Below are 23948 nucleotides of genomic sequence, written 5' to 3' on the forward strand. Positions count from 1 at the left end.
GCACAGTTAATTGTTTCTGCCCAAAAACTAAGACCAAGTCCTTTAGATTGTAGCATACAATTAGACATTTCCTTTAAGGTGTGATTCTTCCTTTCAGCTGCTTGTTGCACAGATTGACACGACAACGCTCAGACCGGGGGCTGTCACTCTGATCCCCGATCCCTCCGTTTAAGCCTGTCTCCCGCGGCTAAGGGGGGTAGTCCCTGTGAGATGATGAGACCAACTGTCGACCAGTTGGTTGGGAGACACGAGACACGATTAAGATAGGCACTAAAAAGATTTGATTAATTTAGCAGACCAGTGCCTTAAGAGATTGGTGTAGAAACGATTACTTGTTAAATGATATAGAAACATAAACCGTGAACAGCAATCATTTATCATCAGCGAAATCACATGACCAAAACGATATCCAGCAATTGAAAACTTCGAAAAGATGAATGCTTAAAACCACCACGAGAATCGTAAATTATTAACCAGATATCAATTTCGTGTCTCAACTTGAAAATTTTAGATCTCAGCATGAAAGATAATAATTCCCGAAAATGACTGGATCTGACAAAGAAAATTTTCCACGATTTTTTTTTTTTTTTTATGCTTTCTCAAAATTATTTTTTATTTTTTATTTTTTTTATAAATAAAATCTAAAAAAAAAAATTATAAAATAAATCCAAAGAAAACTTGAATTAAAATTAATCTAAATTAAACTATATAAAAACAAGCTAAGCCTAAAAAAATTTAAATAAATCCCTTTTTTTTTAAATTTTTTTATTTTATATCAATTTAAAATCCTAAAAAAATCCTAAACTAAAACAAAAGATTTAAATTAAACTAAAGATTTTAAACATTTTTATTTTTTTGATTTTTATGAATCTATATTTAAAAAAAAAAAGAAACTAATTTTTTATTTTTTTTTTTAAATTTAAAATCTACAAAAAATGATATACGCAAATATATAACCTAAACTATAATCTAAAGAAAATACATCAAAATTTAAAAAATCTAAAGTCGTAACTATATTAAAACAATTTAAAATCTAATAAAAATAAATCTACGCTAACCTACGCTCCACTTGAAAGAACCTACGCTTCACTTGAAAGATAAAATCTAAATGAATACAAAATCGAACCCTACGTAACCTACAATGCCACAAAAGAAAAATCGATTTAGCAGATATGTACATGTAATCTGATAAAAAAAAATTACGTTAATAAAAAAAAGCTCAAATGATAAACGCAAGCAGTAAAAAAAATTTGCGGGGTGCCAGTCTGGACGGAAATCGACTCAAACATTTCAATCGTAAGTCCAAATGCAAAAATTTTAAAACATGTTGAAGCTCAATCGAAGTTTTTTTGTAGAAGGTAACGAAACGTCGAAGTTTTATCTGCAATGAAAACCTGGACAAGGAAAACGGAAACGCAGATTGAGATTACCTGGTGAGCAAAGGAGAAGGATCAATGGCTAAGTTGCACGAAACGCTGAAACGTTTCGAAGTTTCCGAAACGGGTACGTTTAGAAACGTCACCTCCCAAAAATGGAAACGTGGGCCGAAACGTCAGCGGAAACGTCATATATGTATATCTAAAAATATATATATAAAGAAATAAGTGAATAACACATTATCTTGCCAGAAAAAAGGGAATAAGACCCATATATGACAATTTAAAAGGAAAAAGAAGTCTATATTAACTCTAATATATGATTACATGATGGTCGAGTTTCCGCCGAGTTTCCGCCAAGTTTCGGAGTTTCGGGTACGGGTACGACCCGAAACGCTGGGTTCTTTGAAGTTTCGTGCAACATAGATCAATGGTTACCTGACGATACATTTACCTGCGGTTCTGAGACTATGCGTGAATGAAATGGCGTGAAACGATATTACCTCAGCTGTTGGCTGCCGACGCATTCACGAGATCTACGCTAAAACAATGTTTGACAGGAACCGGCGTATAACTGAGCACTGAGACTATTACCCTTGAGCTGTGAATCGTTGAAGCTTATGATAACGGTTGCGTAAGATAGGATACGATGAATCCTGGATCACCGAATCGCTGCCATTCTCATTTGGACGCAGAGCTAAGGGTTTTCGATCAGAACAAATAAACAGTAATACGATCCAGCCGATGAATAAAAGAGGCACCGTGACCCTGGTGATTCGGATCCGCATCCACGCACTACGCCGCAAAGGATTTTGACGGTAGATGAATGCTGGGCAACTCTGTCTTGACAGCAACGTGCTTGGATTGGTTTTGCTTTTACTTTCGATGGAGAAATGATGGCAGAAAATCACAGCAAAGGGACAGGATGTGGCTCAGAAAGAGACAACTTGTGAAAAGATCTCAGAACTCGTCTAAAGCTTGGCAGTTTTGATGAGGAGCCTGCGATTTTAAGGAAACAAAACCCTATACCTGTAAACACAAAGAAAACAAAACCTTAATCTGAAATCTGTATATAAGCAAAATTTTGAAACCCTAGATTAGCTAAATAATGTACAAATTTGGCCCCTTAACAGCCAGATTCAGCAATGAGTGCAAAAAAATTTTAAAGATCAGAAAACTCAGATTTTCACTGTGAAGGACTTCAGAAAATCTCCCATGCAAATTAAAAAAAAATAAAACTGAATGATAGACCCAGGATCAAATCCAACTGGGCTCAGCAAAAAATGCTTGCGGGAGTTTGTTCAGCCGAGAACTTCCCCGAACGCCCACAAATTTCCTTCAGAAAATGTTTTCTGCACAGCTCAAAACAACCGTCAATAAAGAGGGCAAAAATGCTGCTAGATCTCAAACAGTAATGGAGATACCTGCCATTACTTCAGAAACCCTAACAGCACTCAAACCCTAGCAAGTGAACAAGATACTTGTGCTCACAATACTCTACAAAAAGCTATTATTAATGGCTGAAAATAACATATGCAGAAAATGAAATGATCTCACAGCATTCCAAGAGAGTAACACCAGCAAGATATGGACCCCAAAGTCTTCCTTTATTAACCAGAAACAGATTTACAAGAGAGCTTCTTCAGTCTTAGACTCACAGATCCAATGAATCGAAAATGACTCCTAGCACCCTATTTAAAGGAAATGATCCAACGACTAGTTCGATTGATCCATGTAGAAATGATCTCGACCGCTGATGAGGATCAAGACATCTCTTGATCTCATCCGTCGATTTATTCACTTAAATTTTTTAATTTTTTATTATTTTATTATTTTATTTTATTTTTTAAATTTTTTAAATTTTTTATTATTTTTTATTTATTTCATTTTTTTTATTTTTTTTATTTTTAAATTTTTTATTATTTTATTATTTTATTTCATTTTTTAAATGGATCATCGAACTAAACCTTTGGAAACATCACCTAGGACCTAGGACTTAGGACTCACGAGGGGATTTAAAACATTTTTCGACCCTCAAGACACGTTACATCATGACTTTTACAACTTACATCTCAAGGGGACAAGCCCGCTTAACACAGACCCTCATCAATCACCCAGTTCTGCGACACAACTATAATCTAGCAGATTAACACACTAGGATTCTCCTAAAGTTCTAATGACAAAATGCATCCCGGCTTTGGGGTCAGGTTTGAAGGAAAACTCTGCCGATCCATGGATCGGTGAGACGAAAAACCTTCCGGGACATAGATTATCATAGAAAGTTAGGTCCACCTAGGCAATTTTACATACATGACTCTGATCTGCTTAAATTATTTACAATTCATACATGCAGACTGGGTTTACAATTGAAATGATCAAGCTGTTGATGACTGTAGGCTGGCACGGACACGTCGTTCAGGTGCTACCCCTTTCTGACAAAGAAAAAGAAGGGGGTGTACTGCATGGGTAGTTGACCAGTAGAGGTCAACATCTGGCTCTACTTGGGGACACGTTGCTGCTTGCAGGAATGTGAGAATCCAGAATCTGCATCCATACAACACAAAAATAAGTAGCGTCCATCCAAAAAAAATCATCATATACGTTAAGCACAATAAAGATAAAAGCTCTTCATTTATTAACTATCTAAAGCAGAAATAAGAATGCTGAAAAAACAAGAAGTTGGGTTAGAAATACGATACAAAGGATGCCCCATGGCATCAGATGTGTTCAATATAGTGCATACTGAGCATTTGCCTGCTTTCAGGCAAATCTGTGGGCTGCTTGTCGGATGTGCCATGTCCAATTTTGCATATGGTAGGACTTTCTCCTATCCGAAAATCAAGCTGCTCACGGCCGTCTGATGTATCAAATCTTCGTCTTATCTTTTTTCTCTTGCGCTTTTTCTTTCTGGCTGGTTGAATTACTGATGACCTGGTACTTTCTGTTTCAAAGCTATCAGATGAAGTATGTAAGATATGTGTGTTATGTCTTTCTTCATCTTGCATCTGATCTTTATCATTCTTAAGTCTGTCTGGATCACCCTCAATCAACCATCTTTCAATCGAATCAACAACCTCCCAATAATAAGATGAATCTTTTTGCAGCAAATGAGAAGACTCCTGATCTGTTGATGTTTGCTGGTTTCTCTTATCCTCTGCCAGTTGCTGAAACCTTTGAACTTGTATTTTAATGGCATCCATCTGACTAGAGTGTTCAACCTTTGTAGCACTGATTTGTCTGGCATGGTGTTCTTGCATGTCTTTTATTACTTTAACATTCTTTTCCTTTATGTCCATCAAGCAATGCTGCATAAAATTTATTTCTTCTTTATGATTCGCTTGCATGTCAGCCACTTGATTATTATGATTGAACGTCATGATAGTCATTTCCTCATCCATAGTTAATAACTTGTTTTGCATAGAGTCAATTTCCTTATCATGATCAGCTTTCATGGTCACCATATTTTCCTCTAAGACTGACAACCTGCTTTGCATGATTCTAATTTCTGTTTCATAATTAGTTTTTATGGCCTCAATTTCTTTAGCATGGTGACTTTGCGTGACCTCAATCTCCCTGTTACGTTTTTCCAGATGGGTGCATAAAGTTTTCACATCATTGACATAATTAGTTTGATTGATTTCCATATTTCTCACCAGCATCATTAGGTCTCGTATAATTTGCTTTTGCTGTTCTTTTTCATTGTCATTTGTCCCTGATTTTTCACTATCATGAACTTGATCTGCAATATTTCCAGTGGATGACACATTCTGACATGATGAATCGTCTTGGGATCTTTCAGCTGGACCTCTTATCAAATTACTTTCATTCTGTTGCACAATTTTAGAGGCAGAAGGCAAGCTGTTTGGATAACCATATCTATTTTTAAAAGCATCGACAATGTCTTCTAAAGAAGTGAAAGATTCTTTTGGAAATTTGTTAAACCAATTCAAAGCATCATCTTTTAAAGAAAGGACAAATAGACGCATTTTGATATCTTCATGATTAAACTGAGGGGATCTACAGTATATGGTCATGATGCGAGTAAACAAGACTATATGCCTTCTAACAGCGATTGGTTCACCATCCGAGAAAATAGGTAACTTAGGAATGGCATCTTCCGGAAAATCATGGAGACGTTCAGTAAAACGACATGGCTTAAATGAATAATCCATGATGAATGATAAGGGATTAAAAGGATGATAGAACTAGATACCTGCTCAAGAAAACCAAGAGATGAAAACAGTGGAGTCGCCACTTGAACAATGAATCTGATTCTAGGATCCAAAAGGTAACCACAAGCAAATATGAGGAAAGCTTCTTGTCTGGGAAAAATGAGAAAGTGGAGTCGCCACCCAAACAAGAAACAAATCCAAGAGATGCTGCTGATATGGGACGAAAAGATGTCAATAATATTGAATCTGCCAGCTCAACTGAGAGATGAGAGATGAGAAGATAAATGTCGATGAAACTCCGAGAAAACAATTTCCCCGGCAACGGCGCCAAAAAATGTTGTCGTTGCCGGCTCAAACGAATGATAGAAAGATGTACGATGAATGATGAAAAGTCGCTGAAACACCAAGGAAAGAAAAACTCTTTCCCCGGCAACGGCGCCAAAAAATATTGTTGCACAGATTGACACGACAACGCTCAGACCGGGGGTTGTCACTCTGATCCCCGATCCCTCTGTTTAAGCCTGTCTCCCGCGGCTAAGGGGGGTAGTCCATGTGAGATGATGAGACCAACTGTCAACCAGTTGGTTGGGAGACACGAGACACGATTAAGATAGGCACTAAAAAGATTTAATTAATTTAGCAGACCAGTGCCTTAAGAGATTGGTGTAGAAACGATTACTTGTTAAATGATATAGAAACATAAACCGTGAACAGCAATCATTTATCATCAGCGAAATCACATGACCAAAACGATATCCAGCAATTGAAAACTTCGAAAAGATGAATGCTTAAAACCACCACGAGAATCGTAAATTATTAACCAGATATCAATTTCGTGTCTCAACATGAAAATTTTAGATCTCAGCATGAAAGATAATAATTCCCGAAAATGACTGGATCTGACAAAGAAAATTTTCCACGATTTTTTTTTTTTTTTTATGCTTTCTCAAAATTATTTTTTATTTTTTATTTTTTTTATAAATAAAATCTAAAAAAAAAATTATAAAATAAATCCAAAGAAAACTTGAATTAAAATTAATCTAAATTAAACTATATAAAAACAAGCTAAGCCTAAAAAAATTTAAATAAATCCCTTTTTGTTTTAATTTTTTTATTTTATATCAATTTAAAATCCTAAACTAAAACAAAAGATTTAAATTAAACTAAAGATTTTAAACATTTTTATTTTTTTGATTTTTATGAATCTATATTTAAAAAAAAAAGAAACTAATTTTTTTTTTTTTTTAAATTTAAAATCTACAAAAAATGATATACACAAATATATAACCTAAACTATAATCTAAACAAAATACATCAAAATTTAAAAAATCTAAAGTCGTAACTATATTAAAGCAATTTAAAATCTAATAAAAATAAATCTACGCTAACCTACGCTCCACTTGAAAGAACCTACGCTTCACTTGAAAGATAAAATCTAAATGAATAAAAAATCGAACCCTACGTAACCTACAATGCCACAAAAGAAAAATCAATTTAGCAGATATGTACATGTAATCTGATAAAAAAAATTTACGTTAATAAAAAAAGCTCAAATGATAAACGCAGGCAGTAAAAAAAATTTGCGGGCTGCCAGTCTGGACGGAAATCGACTCAAACATTTCAATCGTAAGTCCAAATGCAAAAATTTTAAAACATGTTGAAGCTCAATCGAAGTTTTTTTGTAGAAGGTAACGAAACGACGAAGTTTTATCTACAATGAAAACCTGGACAAGGAAAACGGAAACGCAGATTGAGATTACTTGGTGAGCAAAGGAGAAGGATCAATGGTTACCTGACGATACATTTACCTGCGGTTCTGAGACTATGCGTGAATGAAATGGCGTGAAACGATATTACCTCAGCTGCTGGCTGCCGATGCATTCACGAGATCTACGCTAAAACAATGTTTGACAGGAACCGGCGTATAACTGAGCACTGAGACTATTACCCTTGAGCTGTGAATCGTTGAAGCTTATGATAACGGTTGCGTAAGATAGGATACGATGAATCCTGGATCACCGAATCGCTGCCATTCTCATTTGGACGCAGAGCTAAGGGTTTTCGATCAGAACAAATAAACAGTAATACGATCCAGCCGATGAATAAAAGAGGCACAGTGACCCTGGTGATTCGGATCCGCATCCACGCACTACGCCGCAAAGGATTTTGACGGTAGATGAATGTTGGGCAACTCTGTCTTGACAGCAACGTGCTTGGATTGGTTTTGCTTTTACTTTCGATGGAGAAATGATGGCAGAAAATCGCAGCAAAGGGACAGGATGTGGCTCAGAAAGAGACAACTTGTGAAAAGATCTCAGAACTCGTCTAAAGCTTGGCAGTTTTGATGAGGAGCCTGCGATTTTAAGGAAACAAAACCCTATACCTGTAAACACAAAGAAAACAAAACCTTAATCTGAAATCTGTATATAAGCAAAATTTTGAAACCCTAGATTAGCTGAATAATGTACAAATTTGGCCCCTTAACAGCCAGATTCAGCAATGAGTGCAGAAAAATTTTAAAGAACAGAAAACTCAGATTTTCACTGTGAAGGACTTCAGAAAATCTCCCATGCAAATTAAAAAAAAATAAAACTGAATGATAGACCCAGGATCAAATCCAACTGGGCTCAGCAAAAAATGCTTGCGGGAGTTGGTTCAGCCGAGAACTTCCCCGAACGCCCACAAATTTCCTTCAGAAAATGTTTTCTGCACAGCTCAAAACAACCGTCAATAAAGAGGGCAAAAATGCTGCTAGATCTCAAGCAGTAATGGAGATACCTGTCATTACTTCAGAAACCCTAACAGCACTCAAACCCCAGCAAGTGAACAAGATACCTGTGCTCACAATACTCTACAAAAAGCTATTATTAATGGCTGAAAATAACATATGCAGAAAATGAAATGATCTCACAGCATTCCAAGAGAGTAACACCAGCAAGATATGGACTCCAAAGTCTTCCTTTATTAACCAGAAACAGATTTACAAGAGAGCTTCTTCAGTCTTAGACTCACAGATCCAATGAATCGAAAATGACTCCTAGCACCCTATTTAAAGGAAATGATCCAACGGCTAGTTCGATTGATCCATGTAGAAATGATCTCGACCGCTGATGAGGATCAAGACATCTCTTGATCTCATCCGTCGATTTATTCACTTAAATTTTTTAATTTTTTATTATTTTATTATTTTATTTTATTTTTAAAATTTTTAAAATTTTTTATTATTTTTTATTTATTTCATTTTTTTTTAATTTTTTAAATTTTTTTAATTTTTTATTATTTTATTATTTTATTTCATTTTTTAAATGGATCATCGAACTAAACCTTTGGAAACATCACCTAGGACCTAGGACTTAGGACTCGCGAGGGGATTTAAAACATTTTTCGACCCTCAAGACACATTACATCATGACTTTTACAACTTACATCTCAAGGGGACAAGCCCGCTTAACACAGACCCTCATCAATCACCCAGTTCTGCGACACAACTATAATCTAGCAGATTAACACACTAGGATTCTCCTAAAGTTCTAATGACAAAATGCATCCCGGCTTTGGGGTCAGGTTTGAAGGAAAACTCTGCCGATCCATGGATCGGTGAGACGAAAAACCTTCCGGGACATAGATTATCATAGAAAGTTAGGTCCACGGTCCACCTAGGCAATTTTACATACATGACTCTGATCTGTTTAGATTATTTACAATTCATACATGCAGACTGGGTTTACAATTGAAATGATCAAGCTGCTGGTGACTGTAGGCTGTCACGGACACGTCGTTCAGGTGCTACCCCTTTCTGACAAAGAAAAAGAAGGGGGTGTACTGCATGGGTAGTTGACCAGTAGAGGTCAACACAGCTACACCATTTTGTTGTGGAGTATATGGAACAGTATATTGCATTTGAATTCCATTCTCAGTGCAATAGTTGATGAATGTGTTTTTAACATATTCTCCGCCATTATCAGATCTTAACTTAAGAATTTGATGTCCAGATTGTTTTTCAACAAAGGCCTTGAAGGCCAAAAAAGTGTTAAATACTTCACTCTTGAGTTTTAAGAAGTATACCCAAGTGCGTCTGGAGAAATCATCAATGAAAGTTAAGAAATACTTGCAACCAGAGAATGACACAACTGGAAGTGGACCACATAAATCACTATGCACAAGCTATAAAGGGGTTGAGGCATGCCAAGAGGCACGTTTTTCAAAACTGTCCCGATGATGTTTTCCGAGTACACATCCGGAACAAACACCATCTCTGCAAGATACCATAGGAAGACCTATCACCATATTTTCTTTGCATAGATGCTGAAGGGAGCGATAGTTTAAGTGACCAAATCGCTCATGCCAAAGTTTGCTCACTTCATCGTTATGAGCAACAAATACTGAGGGAAGATTTGATGACCCAAAGTTGTGAAACTTATACAACCTTGTAGAATCATCAGCAATGCCAGTAGCCAAAATCTGTTTAGGATCTTTTAAGTCCTTGATTACAACATCATGAGGTGAAAATTCAACGATTTTACCTTCACCTGAATGAGTTATCTGATATACAAATAGAAGGTTGCAGGATAAGGTTGGAACACATAATACATCATTAAACTGACCATTGTCTAGATGAACAGTTCCAGTCCCTACAACATTAAGAGATCTATCATCACCAACATATATATTTTTGGTGTTACAATCATTTAAAGAAGAAAATATGGCTTTGTTTTTGGCCATGTGATAAGAAGCTCCAGAATCAATGAGCCACTCATGAGAATGAGAAGAAGAAGATACATTTAATGCATAGCCAGACCGAGATGCTTGACAACCACATGCAGAAAGTGCCATTCCTGAAGATGAAGTTGAAGTAGAAGATTGCCCCAAATGGATGTTATGCTTCTTCATTGCTGCTTCCAAGGCTTCCATCTTTTTAAAGCATTTTGATTCTAAGTGGCCATCTCGATTACAAAAATTGCAATGTCTATCAGTCTTCTTCCCTTTGTTTTTATATGTCTTATCATTTTGTTGAAATGATTTTTCATTTTGGGGCTGAAATTGCTTAGGACCCTTGTTTGGTTTAGGACCATTCTTTTTAGGATATGACTTATAAGTCAAAGGAAGGGGGCTTGTAGTCTTTTCCTTGAGAAATGAAGACTTCTCTTGTAGAATGGAAGGTGGAAACAAATACAGAGTAGATTGGTCCCAACTTAGTAAGGATGGAATAAATAAGGTTACTATCTTCTTTCTTAACCTTAACACCTTCCAAAAGATATCTAAGGGTCTTGAACTTAGACAAGAAATCTTCAATGCAAGAAAAATTATTAGGGTCCAATGTAAGCAACTCATTTTCAAGTTGATGGGCTCTAATTTCATTTTTAATCCCAAAAACTTTATTGATTTGTTCCATTGCTTCATGAGGAGTTTCAAGTTCTGCAATATGGAATCTAAGATCTGGAGAAATAGACATCCCTATCAAACCACGTGCTTGATCTTGTCTATTTTCCCATTTAGCAGCCTTGTCTTCATCTTTCGGTTTCTTTTCTTGGCCTGTGGCTATTCGGTAGAGACCTTTACTTCTAAGTAAATCCTCCATGTAGGACAACCATTGGAAGTAGTTGGTGCTGTCAAGGGTAACTTGGTATTGACTTTCCATTTCAACAGAAACTGAAGCTGAAGATGCTGAAAGTAAGTGTTCCAATGGATAGATCTCAAAAAATTAGGCTGGTTTAAAAAAAACGGCTCTAAAAAAGGCTTCCGGATGAAGAAGTTATGGCTTTTTTTTTTTAAAGTTGTTGAAGTTGCCGACGAAGTGTGGGAATGTGCGGAAATGAAAAAATCTGCCCCCACAAAATGGAGACTTGAACCCAAGACCTCTACTTTCTTAAAATAGCTTTGAACCAATTGATCTATACAAAAAATTTGAGAGAGAGAGGGGGGGGGCCTTGGGTTGCGTGCTTGCTTTGAAAAACCTCTTTTTCTTACAAAACAAAAAACAAAAAACCCAACACGAACATGCAAAGAAAACGAACCTTATGGCTCGAAGTTAGTTTTACCCAAAAAACTAAATATTTTCAAAAATTGAACCTTGCGGCTCAAAGTTAGCTTTAGCCGAAAAACTAAATATTTTTCTCAATGTTTCTAATTTTCCGAGATCACACTAAGGTGCAGGGAAAAGAGCATACGCATGAGAAAAATCCTTCCTTTCTGTTTCTGATTTTCCCATATCGCACAGAGTCGCAGGGCAAAGAGCATACACAGAAATGAAAGGTATAGATCCGGTTAAAAAAAGCTAAATAAACCGAAACCGAAATAAGCAGAGAGAAAATAACAGTAAACTGCAAATAAACACAGTATACCTCCAGATCTTAAAAATGACGCAACTAGGGCTACCGGAAACCTTTTCGCGTGAAACGAAAGGGGTTCCTCACTGGAACAGATGCTCTGAACACAACAGAGCAGTCCTCTCGGCCTGAAAGCAGTCAGAAACAACAGATCTAGGAAACGGCAGTCGGATGCAGTTCTACCGGCTTCAGATTTGGATCACCAACGGACGCGGCCCTCAAATAGCTCTGATACCATGTAGGAATTTACAGGGTAAGTTCCTCAGAAAGAACACCAAAAGGACACCGCTCACAACCAGATCACAGATCAATACACCAGTATTTTTGACGTGGTTAAAACCCTCAAAAAGGGAAACAGTCCACGACCTGAGCCAACGCGGCCACTTCAGGCAATTTATTAATCAAAGAATGAAAATTTACATAAGCTTCTCTCATGCACGGATTACCCTACAAATGACCCTCCATGCGCTTTAAATAGAATTCATGGACCAATCGGGTGTCAAGCCACGGATCAAGTGTCCGTAATACCGAGGAGAGAATGAACCGTCGGATCACTGCATATCGTGACCGTCGGATTGTAAGTTACAAAATGTACAACGGTAAAGAAACACACTTTACCTAACTCTATACCTAACTCTACACTAGACCAAGTTGTACTTAACTATTTCCTATGTGTCGAAATATCCTAACACCACCTTCCAGGCAACCATGAAAGAACTCTTCCATCCACACTTGCGAAAATTTGTATTAGTCTTCTTCGACGATATTCTCATTTACAGTAAGACATAAAAGGAGCACCTCAAGCATCTGGAGGAAGTACTTTCCATATTAGAGAAGAATCAATTTTATGCCAAGTTATCAAAATGTACCTTTGGGCAAAGAGAAGTTGAATATCTGGGACACATTATATCCAGGGAAGGAGTCAAAGTGGACCCCAACAAAATCAAAGCAATTAAAGAATGGCCCAAACCCAAGAACATATCTAAACTAAGAGGATTTCTAGGTTTAACTGGGTATTACAAAATATTCATAAAAAACTATTCACATTTGATGGCGCCCCTAACCAACTTGTTGAAAAAGAACACTTTTCAATGGAATAACCAGCCAGACGAATGCTTCGAGAATCTAAAAGAAGTGATGTCAACCACACCGATACTGACAACTCCAGACTTTTCCAAACCATTTATAGTCAAATGTGATGCTTCAAGGTTCGGAATTGGAGCAATATTAATACAAGACAACCACACTATAAACTTCGAAAGTGTTACCTATCAAACCAGAAAAGGACCTAAAAAGGATTCCTAAGAGGACAACTGCTAGGTTAAGGGCAACGATGGAAGCTTAGCCCACTATCACCACAGCTAAGTCTCCCTGCTCTTTACGAACTTTCACCGATGGGAGGAGTCCCAGTAGTGTAGGGATCACTTGTAAAGTATATGTCAACGAATAAGTGGAAGGTGTTATGTAACCAGCTCACAAATAGAAGAAAAGATAAATCAACAACTTCAAAATCATCCTCTTCAAATGGGCAACCTCCTTTACATTACACAAATGAATAATTCTTGGATGATACAAATGACAAAACCTCCTTTCTATATATACGAGTCTAAGGGGTCACAATATAATCACAGCCGACATAGCAATAATAATATAAGGGCACAACAATAACAATAGTGGGCTTCTATGGGGCACAATAATAACAATGTGGGGACAATAGGGACACAATAATAACAATAAGGGCTACAAAACAGCAGTAATGGGGGAATCACTAGTATTATAGGGACCTAACATGCCCCTCTCCTTCAGAAAATTGGTGTCCTCAATGCTTGAGTAGTTCTAGATGCTTCTGTATAAAATTCTTTGTTGATATGGGGTAGCATCGGATGTGCTCTAGCCATGAAAATTGGTGGAGAGGCTAAAGCACATGAGATCTCCAAGACCCAGAAATGGTTTGCACAAATTGTACCCGGTTTGGGAGATATTAAAATAATTAATATTTTTAATGGAGTTCCTAAGTCTAAACTTAAGAAAAATAAAATATTAATGGGTATTAATATAAAACTGATTTAGAAAGTTTCAAAAGTCATGGATCAAGCCAAATCTAATCTTAGCCATTGATGAAGATTTAATCTCAGTCGTTGAAGGACCAACAGGAAAAATATAAGAGGCTAGAGGGTCAATTGGAGAACACACCAGAGTGATTAGTCATTCATTTTGCTAGAGCGGGGTTGCTAAGCAAAGTTGAATAAGTGATCAGCAATGAGGGGCAGTGAGTACGAGGTAGAGAGGCAAAGACAGTACTGAGAAACCGGCGCAGAAGCATAGAGAGTGAGAGCAGCAACCAAAGTAGGCTACGTAGAGCCCAGCAAAAACAGCGCAGAGGCCAGAGGGACTGCGTCATCCATGTAGAGGCTGTTGGAGTGACGCATAGGGTCCCAGAGGCTGCGCAGTGCCTCAAATTGCTGACGCAGAGGGTCATGGGGCTGACGCAGGTCAACACGAGGCTGACGCAGAGGCCAAAAGGGCCAACACTGAGCTTTAGTTATGCCGGAGAGGGTTTTGTGGGACAGGTTTTCTGAATACTTGTTTCCGAATATAGAGGTATTGTTGCCGTGTATTTTTTCTCTGTCGGGTGAGCCGGTTAGGCACCCTGTTGTACTCAAAAAGACTGCATAATAATATAACCCTCATAATAGTTGCACCGATTTTCCTGCATTGGGTTTTTCCAGGCACATTTATCCAAAACATAACGTTGTCACTTGTGTGCTTGTTTTCTTTCAATTGATGATCTGTAGATGTTGTGACTGTATTGTGTTTATTTCGGTATTGAAATGTTTTAAATAACTTGTTCAGAATTTACAAGTAGAAGAAATAAAACAGAAGAATACAGATTAATTTTCTAACGGATAGACTTAGAAAATTTAACAGGGTATCAAAGCATGGTTGCAGATCACAGAAGAACTGATGGCATAAGCTGAGCAAAGCATTTGCAGCAGAATCAGTTGTCCCAAGTGACAGTAGCTGAGCCTTGCAGAAGCAACAAGGGAAGGGTTGACGCAGAGGGACTGTGTCATCAGTCTGGGCCAGAGAGAGGCCAGTGCAGAGGCTGAGGAGGGCAGAGAGAGGCTCAAGCAGAGGCCGGGAGGGCTGACACAGTTGGCTAAGGGAGTTGTTTTTCCAATGCTGGGATTGCGCAGAGCCAAGAGGCTCAATCCTTCAATTGCTGGGCGAAGGAAGCTATGGGCAGTTTGCGGGAGTGAAGCCGGTGGGGTACTGTGGTTAGAAAAGTACCTAACAAGGCAAGACCAAGGTAGAGGAAGTTGTTGCCAAGGCGGATTTCTAGCCAAAGAATCTGGATCAATGTTGCAGTTGCACAGACGATTGGAGAGGAGAAACTTGACAGTTGGCAGAAGGATTTCTAGGAGGGAAATCGGGAGTCGGGACGCAAAGGGAGTCCAGAAGAGAACTTCCAGACGGGAAGTAGAGAGACTCAGAAGGAGTCGAACCAAAAACTTACAAGCAGGAAGTAGAGAGACTCAGAGGAGTCGACAGAAGAGCAGCGAGATGATTGTGAATGGTCTAAGAGCTTAGGACAGGCTGGACGAAGCATATCAACTGCCTCGCCTTGAGAGTGATGACAATCCCAGTTGACCTAGTAGCTAATGAAAGGTACGATGAGGCAATGGCAAAGGCAAAATGTATCATCCTTGATGGGGTCAAGGATCATGTGGTCTCACATATTGCCGAGAAGGAAACAGCAAAGAAGATGCAGAACACTTTGAAGACATTGTACCAGCATACTTCCATGCAGAGGAAGATGCTCTTGGAGAATCAGCTAAGGTCACTAGATGCAGAAGGGAGAGCAGATAGATGTCTTCCTCGAACAGTAGAAGGAGATCTGTGACCAACTGACTTCCATAGGGGCCACGCCAGATTAGGAGTTGATGGTAAGGACCGCACTTAATGCAGTCTCCGAGGATTGGGAGACATTTATACTGGGCAGGACGAGTCTTCCGGATTGGGAAGAACTGTGGGCGATTGTTCGTCAAGAAGAGATCAGGCGGCTAACTAAGGTGGGGAGTAGTGGCAAAGGGGTCAGGATCAAGAAGGAAGAGGAAGAGGATGCGGCTCTAACATCTCCGGGAAAGCAGAAGAAGAGGAAGAAGAAGGACCTCTCCAAGGTCAAGTGCTTCCATTGTGGGGAACTGGGTCACTATGCGAACTAGTGTCCAAGGAAGAAGAGTAAGGCAAAGGCTTCTAACTCGAAGGCAACGCTAGCGAGGGCAGAGAAAGAAGTCGAGGAGGATGACGATTGTTCCATGAGTGCTCATGTGCCACTTGAGAAGAAGTGGGGAGACATCGAGTTGTAGTCAGGAGGACTACAGGCGATGAGGGGCAGGATCACTGGCGGATGTCAGTAGAGACGGATGCGTATGAAGCAGCAAAGAGTGCTACAGTGCAGGAGTCCCCAGGCGACAAGAGGCTAGCAAGCTGCAACAATGCGAGAGGAGTGTTGCACCAGTACAGGATGGCACAGAGAGGTGTGCAGTGGTGCGAGATGCAGGGAGTTGTTGCAGCAGCGCAGAGGTCAGCAGAGGGAGAACTTGTTAGTGGCAGAGGGAGCTTCAGCATCGGGAGTGTTTATAGCCTGACAGGGATGTCAGAAGTTGGGTGGATCAGTTACTTCTCAGTAACTGAGTTGTAGTGCAGTAGCACGATGCAGCATGATGAGAGGTGGTTGCAGTGCAGATACAGTGTTGGGAAGATGGACCAGCAGCAGCACGGATGCAGAAGGAGTTGTCCTACGGATGCAGCAGTGGTAGTGGCAGGGCCATGGGCAACAGTACAAGATGCAGCAGTGCAGAGAATGTTGGGCAGGGAGGCCTAGCATCAGCACAAGGACTGGTGCCAGATAATCAAAGTGATGCTCACTGAGGAGTATTACTAGAGCAAAGTCCTCCCTAAGAGGGAGTGTTGAATTGGGGTAGCATCGGATGTGCTCTAACCATGAAAATTGGTGGAGAGGCTAAAGCACATGAGATCTCCAAGACCCACAAACGGTTTGGGCAGATTCTAACCAGTTTGGGAGATATTAAAATAATTAATATTTTTAATGGAATTCCTAAGTCTAAACTTAGGAAAAATAAAATATTAATGCCTATTAATATAAAACTAGGTTAGAATGTTCCAAAAGTCATGGTCATCGATCAAACCAAATCTAATCGTAGCCATTGATTAGAGATTTAACATCAGTCGTTGAAGGACCAACGAGAAAAGTATAAGAAGAGGCTTGAGGCTCAGTGTGAGAACACACCAGAGTGATCAGTCATTCATTTTGCTAGAGTGGGGTTGCTAAGCAAAAGTGAATCAATGATCAGCAGCAAGGGGCAGTGAGTACTGGCCAGAAAGGCAGAGATAGTACTGAGAGACCAGCATAGAAGCAGGGACAGCGAGAGCACCAACCAGTTCAGGGCACACAGAGCCCAACAGAGACAACGCAAAGGCCAGAGGGACAGCATCATCCACGTAGAGGCTGCTGGAGTGACACAGAGGGTCCCAGAGGTTGCGCAATGTCTCAGAGGATTGACGCACAGGGTCCTAGGGTTGACGCAGGTTAGTAGGAGGCTGACGCAAAGGCCAAAAGGGCCAGTGCTGAGCTTCAGTTGTGCCGGAGAGGGTTTCGTGGGACAGGTTTTCTGAATACCTATTTCCGAATATAGAGGTATTGTTGTTGTCTATTTTTTCTCTGTCGAATGAGCCGGTTAGGCACCCTGTTGTACTCAGAAAGACTACATAATAATATATCCCTCAGAAAAGTCGCACCGGTTTCTAGCATTGGGTTTTCTCGAGGACATTTGTCCAAAAATAACGGTCACTTGTGTGCTTGTTTTCTTTCAATTGATGATCTGTAGATGTTGTGACTGTATTGTGTTTATTTCGATATATAAATGTTTTAAATAACTTGTTCACTATTTACAGTAGAAGAAATAAACCAGCAGAATATAGATTAATTTTCTAACGGATAGACTCAGAAAATTCAACATGGTATCGCCCTCCCATGTGGAATCTTCAGTAAGTTCTTCCACTTCATGAGATACTCTGAAATTGATCGATTTCATAGTTTTCGAGTTCTTGTTTCTGATTGCTTCAGGTTCCAATATGATTTTTCCTTCCTCGTCAAGTTCTAGCAATATTGTTTGAATTGGGATTTTGTCACCTATAAACCTTTTTTAAGCATGAAATATGGAAAATGGGTGCACTCGGGAAGCTGCAAGAAGCTCCAATTTGTATGCCATGGTACCAATCTCCTGCAACACCTTGTATGGACCATAATACTTTGGTGATAATTTATTATCCTTCTTAGCTTGCTTGAGGGGCATCTGTTTATATGGTTGTAGCCATAGAAATACCCAGTCGCCTACATCAAAACCTCTTTCACTGCGATGTTGACATGCCTGTTGTTTATGTTGGAATTTCTAAGTCTAACCTGTTAGAAATTCTTCCTGCACTATCTAGTTTATTTCACCTACCTATTTAATTACTTCACAAGTTATTTAACCATATAAATACTGAAAATAAACACAAGTGCAGTCTCAACCATCTACACATCAACAACTGAAAGAATTAGACAAACACACAAGGGACACCGTTATTTTTGGATAATCGTCCCCGGAAAAACCCAACTTGGGAAAATCGGTGCAGCAGTTCTAAGGATTTTATTATTAAGCAGTTTTTCTTGAGTACAATTGGGTGCCAAACTGGCTCACCCAATAGAGAAATCAATCTGACAGTAATACCTCTCTTCAGAAGCAGATATTCGGCAAGCCTGCTCCACGAAAGTCTCTCCAACACCTCTCTGAGGCTCTGCATCAGCCCTCCTGGCCTCTACGTCAGCCTAGAACCTTCTGCGTTAGCCTACAGATGCTTTGTATTGGCTCTCTGGCCCTTTGCGTCACCCACGTAGGCCCTCTGCCCCTCTACGCAATCTCTCTGGCCCTCTCCGTGGCTCCTATTGGCTTTGCATCTGCCTCTGCGCTGGTCTTCCGGCACTATCTTTGCCTCTCTGCTATGCACTCACTGCCCCTCGCTGCAACTCTGATCACTGGTTTGATTTCTCTCAGCAAATCCCGCTCCAGAAACTCAAACTGACTGATCAACTTTGGTGTATCTCCAACCGACCCTCAAGCCTCCTCTTATACTTTTCCTGTTGAGTCTTCAATGGCCATGTCATTTAGAACATTCACACCTCGTTTTATATTAATACCCATTAATATTTTAATTTTCCTAAGTTTAGACTTAAAAACCCCATTAAAAATTTTAATTATTTTAATCTCTCTCTAACCAAGTGGAATTTCCCCAAACCATTTTTGGCTCTTGGATATTTCATGTGCTTTAACCTCTCCACCAATTTTCATGGCTAGAGCACATCCGATGCTACCACAAATCAACACTCCCTCTTAGTGAGGAATGTGCTCTTGTAATGCTCCACCACTGAACATCACATTGATCCTCCAGCACTGGTACCTGGGTTGATGCTGGGCCTGTCGCCCTACATCCATGGCACTGCTGCTTCCTGTACTACTGCCCATGGCTCTGCCACTGCTACATCTGTACTGTAGCTCCCTCTCAACATGCTGGATCATGCTACCCATAGCACTACCACTGTTAACTGCTGCAATGCAACTCAGTTACCAAGATGTAACTGATCTACCCAAATTCTGACATCCTTGTCAGTCTAGAAGCCTCCTGATGCTGAAGCTACCTCTACTGCTACCCTATGCTCCCTTTGTTGCCTCTACACTGCCGCAAACACCTTTGTGCCTCTCGCACTACTGCAACCTCCATTGTGCCTCTCGCACTGCTGCAACCCCCACTACACTGCTACAAACCCCAACACTCTAGCACCGCCTTATCGCTTCATCGCATCTTGCTTCTACCGACATCCATCAACCTACTACTATCATTCGAAGCTCTTGTAGTTGGATATGATCCAAGAGTTTGGGCACCTCAAGGATCCTGCCCCTCATCTTCTGTAGTGCTCCTAACTACAGCTCGATGTCACCCATCCTCTTCTCTAAAGGTGCATGAGGACTCATGGCACAGTCATCATCAGTCTCGTCTTCTTTCTCCGCCTTATTCGAAGTTGTCTTGGAGTCAAAAGCCTCTCCCTTATTCTTCTTCCTGGGACACTGGGTTGTATAATGACCCAGCTCCCCACAATGGAAACACTTCACCTTGGAGATGTCCTTCTTCTTCCTCTTCCCCTACTGTCCCGCAGATGCCAGAGTCGCATCCTCCTCCTCCTCCTCTTTCTTGATTCGACCTCCTTTGTTGCTACTCCCCCCCTTGGTCAACCGTCTGATCACTTCTTGGTGAAGAGTTGCCCACATCTCTTCCCATCCTGGAAGAATAGCTCTGCCCAAAATGCTTTGGACAAATGTCTCCCACTCGTCGGAGACTGCATTCAGGGCGGTCCTCACCATGAACTCTTCATCCATTGTGGCCCCTATGGAAGTAAATTGGTCCCGAATCTCTTGCAATCTGAGGAGGTATAGATCTATCTACTCCCCCTTTTGCATCTAATACAACCGCAGTTGATTCTCTAATAGCATCTTTCGCTGCACGGAAGTGCCCTAATACCATATTGTCAAAGTATCCCACATCTCCTTTGTCGTGTTCTTTTCGGCAATATGTGCTACGACAAGATCATTGACCCCATCAAGGATTATGCACTTTGCCTTCGTCATTGCATCCTCATACTTATCATTATCAACTGGGTCTACTGGGATAGCTACGATTCTCAAGGCAAAGTCCTTGATGCGATGTTTGTCCAGGACTGACAAGATCCTGGCCTTCTAGATAACAAAGTTGGAAGCCCTATCCAACCTGTCCTGATTCCTCAGTTCGTTCAATGTCATCTCCGCTCCTCTTCTGGACTCCCTCTGAGATTCGACTTCCCTCTTGGAAATCTCCCTCTAAGTCTTGATTTCTCGGATGGAAATCTTCTTGCCAACCGTCGAACGGCTCCTCTCCAATCCTCTTTGCAACTGCAACTCGGATTTTGATTTCTTGGCTAGAAATCCGTCAAGGCAGCGATCCCTCTACCTTGGTTTTGTCTCGTTAGCTACTATTCTGCTCCGATAGAAACAACACCCCACCAGCTCCACAATCTGCCCACAGCTCCCTAGGCCCCGACAATTGAAGAAACCGAGCCTTCTAGCTTTGCGCAATCCCGGCAAAGGTTGAATCACCCCCCTGGCCAACTGCATCAAGCCTACCTGGCTGAGTAGGATGACGTGGCTCTTCATGAGCCTCTTCTACCTCTCTCTGCCTCTGTGTTGGTTATTTCTCTAGCTCGAAATGATGATGCAGACCCTTTGCGTCACTCCTCTAATGCCTTCTTCTTAAGAGCAACTCTGTCTCTCGAGACAACTGCTACTGCTGCAAATTTCCGATATTGATGGTGCCTTCATTCCTCCTATGATCTGCAACCCTCTGATACCATGTTGGAATTTCTAAGTCTAACCCATTAGAAATTCTTCCTACACTATCTGGTTTATTTCACCTACTTGTTTAATTACTTACCAAGTTATTTAACCATATAAATACCGAAAATAGACACAAGTGCAGTCTCAACCATCTACAAATCAACAACTAAAAGAAATAGACAAACACACAAGGCACACTGTTATTTTTGGACAATCGTCCCTGGAAAAACCCAACTTGGGAAAACCAGTGTAGCAGTTTTGAGGGTTTTATTATTAAGAAGATTTTCTAGAGTACAACTGGGTGCCAAACTGGCTCACCCGACAGAGAAATCAATCTGGCAGTAATACCTCTCCTCGGAAGTAGATATTCAGTAAGTTTGCTCAACGGAAGTCTGTCCAACACCTCTCTAACGCTCTGCGTCAGCCCTCCTGGCCTCTACATCTGCCTTCATATGCTCTGCGCTGGCTCTCTGGCCCTCTGCGTCACCCACGCAGGTCCTTTGCCCCTCTGTGGAATCTCTCTAACCCTCTACGTGGCCCCTGCTGGCTCTGCGTCTACCTCTCTACCTCTATGTTGGTCTTCCAGCACTATCTCTGCCTCTCTACTATGCACTCACTGCCCCTCACTACAACTCTGATCATTGGTTCGATTTCTCTCAGCAAACCCCGCTCCAGAAAATTGAACTGACTGATCAACTTTGGCGTATCTCCAACTGACCCTCAAGCCTCCTCTTATACTTTTCCTGTTGAGTCTTCAATGGCCGAGATTAAGTCTCTAATCAACGGTTAAGATTAGATTTTGCTTGATCCATGTCATTTAGAACATTCTCACCCAGATTTATATTAATACCCATTAATACTTTAATTTACCTAAGTTTAGACTTAGGAACCCCATTAAAAATATTAATTATTCTAATATCTCTCTAACCGAGAGGAATTTCACCAAACCATTTCTGGGTCTTGGAGATCTCATGTGCTTTAGCCTCTCCACCAATTTTCATGGCTAGAGCACATCCGATGCTACCACAAATCAACAGTTTCATTCTATTCTGCGCCAAAGTGAAGTTATCTTTTAAGAGTTGGAGAACTTGTTGTTGATGCTCGATGTGATCTTCCACTGCTTGAACCTTAGAATTTTCTCTTAAATACGATGTGATGGACGGTGGATGGTATCCATAAAGTGCCATAAATGGGGTCATTTTTGGCGCAATATGGAAGGAAGTGTTATACCACCATTCAGCCAGAGGCAACCTTTTGACCCATTGTGTCTATTTATCAAATACAAAGCAACAGAGATGTCCTTCCAAACATTTGTTTACTATCTCAGTGTGCCCATCAAATTGAGGATGATAAGATGAGCTATGAGCTAATTCAGTACCAAGACAAGAAAATAATTTTGTCCAAAAATTTCCAGTGAATGTGGGATCTTTGTCGCTTACAATAATCTTTGGGTTTCCATGTAGCTTTTGAATTATTTCCAAAAATGAAGTAGAAATTGTACTGGCTTTAAATCGGTGTGACAATGCACAAAAGTGTGCATACTTGGTAAGTCTGTCAACTACCACCATGATGACACCTTCCTTCGGACTTGGGTAAAAAATCCATTGAAAAAATCCATTGAAGCCTCCTCCCAACATTGGCTTGGAATGGATAAACGTTGTAATAAACCTGGGGTCTTAATTGTTTCAACTTTATTTTGTTGGCAAACCAAACATTCCACCACAAACTTTTGAATATCCGATTTAAGACCATGCCACTAAAATTCCTTCTTAACCCTATGGTAAGTTTTTAAAAATCCTGAGTGCCCTCCTAAGGGAGAGGTGTGCAATTCCATAAGAATCTTTTGTTTGAGTTGGGAATTCTTACATAGGTATAAGTGATCCTTGTACCATAACGAATCATATTTCCAACTAAATGTATCAGATGTATTGGGATCTTGTCGTAGCTTTTGAATGAGTGCCCACACTTCTTCGTCATTCTACCATTCATCCCTTGCTTCGTTTATCCAATTTGGTTGGATAATAGAAATGGCACAAAGCAATGCTTCCACATCCTCATCCTTTCTTGAGAATGCATCTACCACAACATCTTGCTTCCCTTTTTTGTAGATGATTTCAAAGTCATAACCCAACATCTTTGTGACCCATTTTTGCTGCTCTTCAGAAAATAATCTTTGTTCTAAAAGTATTTAAGGCTATCATGATCCGTTTTTACTTTGAAGTGTCTTCCCATTAGGTAGGGTCGCCATTTCTTAAGTGCATGTAGTATTGTCAACATTTCCTTCTCATAAATAGCTTTGTGTAAATACATTCCTTTGATTGGACGACTTTCGAAAGCAATGGGTCTTTCTTCTTGCATTAAAATAGCACCAATTCCATTTCTTAAGGCATCGCATTCCACAATAAAGGTTTTTGTGAAGTTCAGCGTAGCTAAGATCGATGCCTGGCACATTACCTCTTTAAGATGTTCAAAGGCCTTCGTTGTTTCTGGAGTCCATGAAAATGCATATTTCTTCAATAATGTTGTTAAAGGTGTTGTTATTCGCCCATAATTCTTAACAAACTTGCGATAATACCTTGTCAACCC

The 23948-nt window shown here is 40.0% G+C and overlaps 1 protein-coding gene across 1 annotated transcript in view; it reads right to left on the reverse strand.

Moving 5' to 3' along the window:
* LOC149256692 (pleckstrin homology (PH) domain-containing protein) overlaps nucleotides 1-23948 on the reverse strand; it is a 492716-nt gene that overhangs the window by 208987 nt on the left and 259781 nt on the right. The gene's annotated exons all lie outside the window — the stretch shown is intronic.

This window comes from Pinus tabuliformis, chromosome 7 (assembly GCF_031772625.1).
Source record: "Pinus tabuliformis cultivar Carrire ecotype Pingquan chromosome 7, CPIR1, whole genome shotgun sequence".
In the NCBI taxonomy this organism is placed as follows: domain Eukaryota; kingdom Viridiplantae; phylum Streptophyta; class Pinopsida; order Pinales; family Pinaceae; genus Pinus; species Pinus tabuliformis.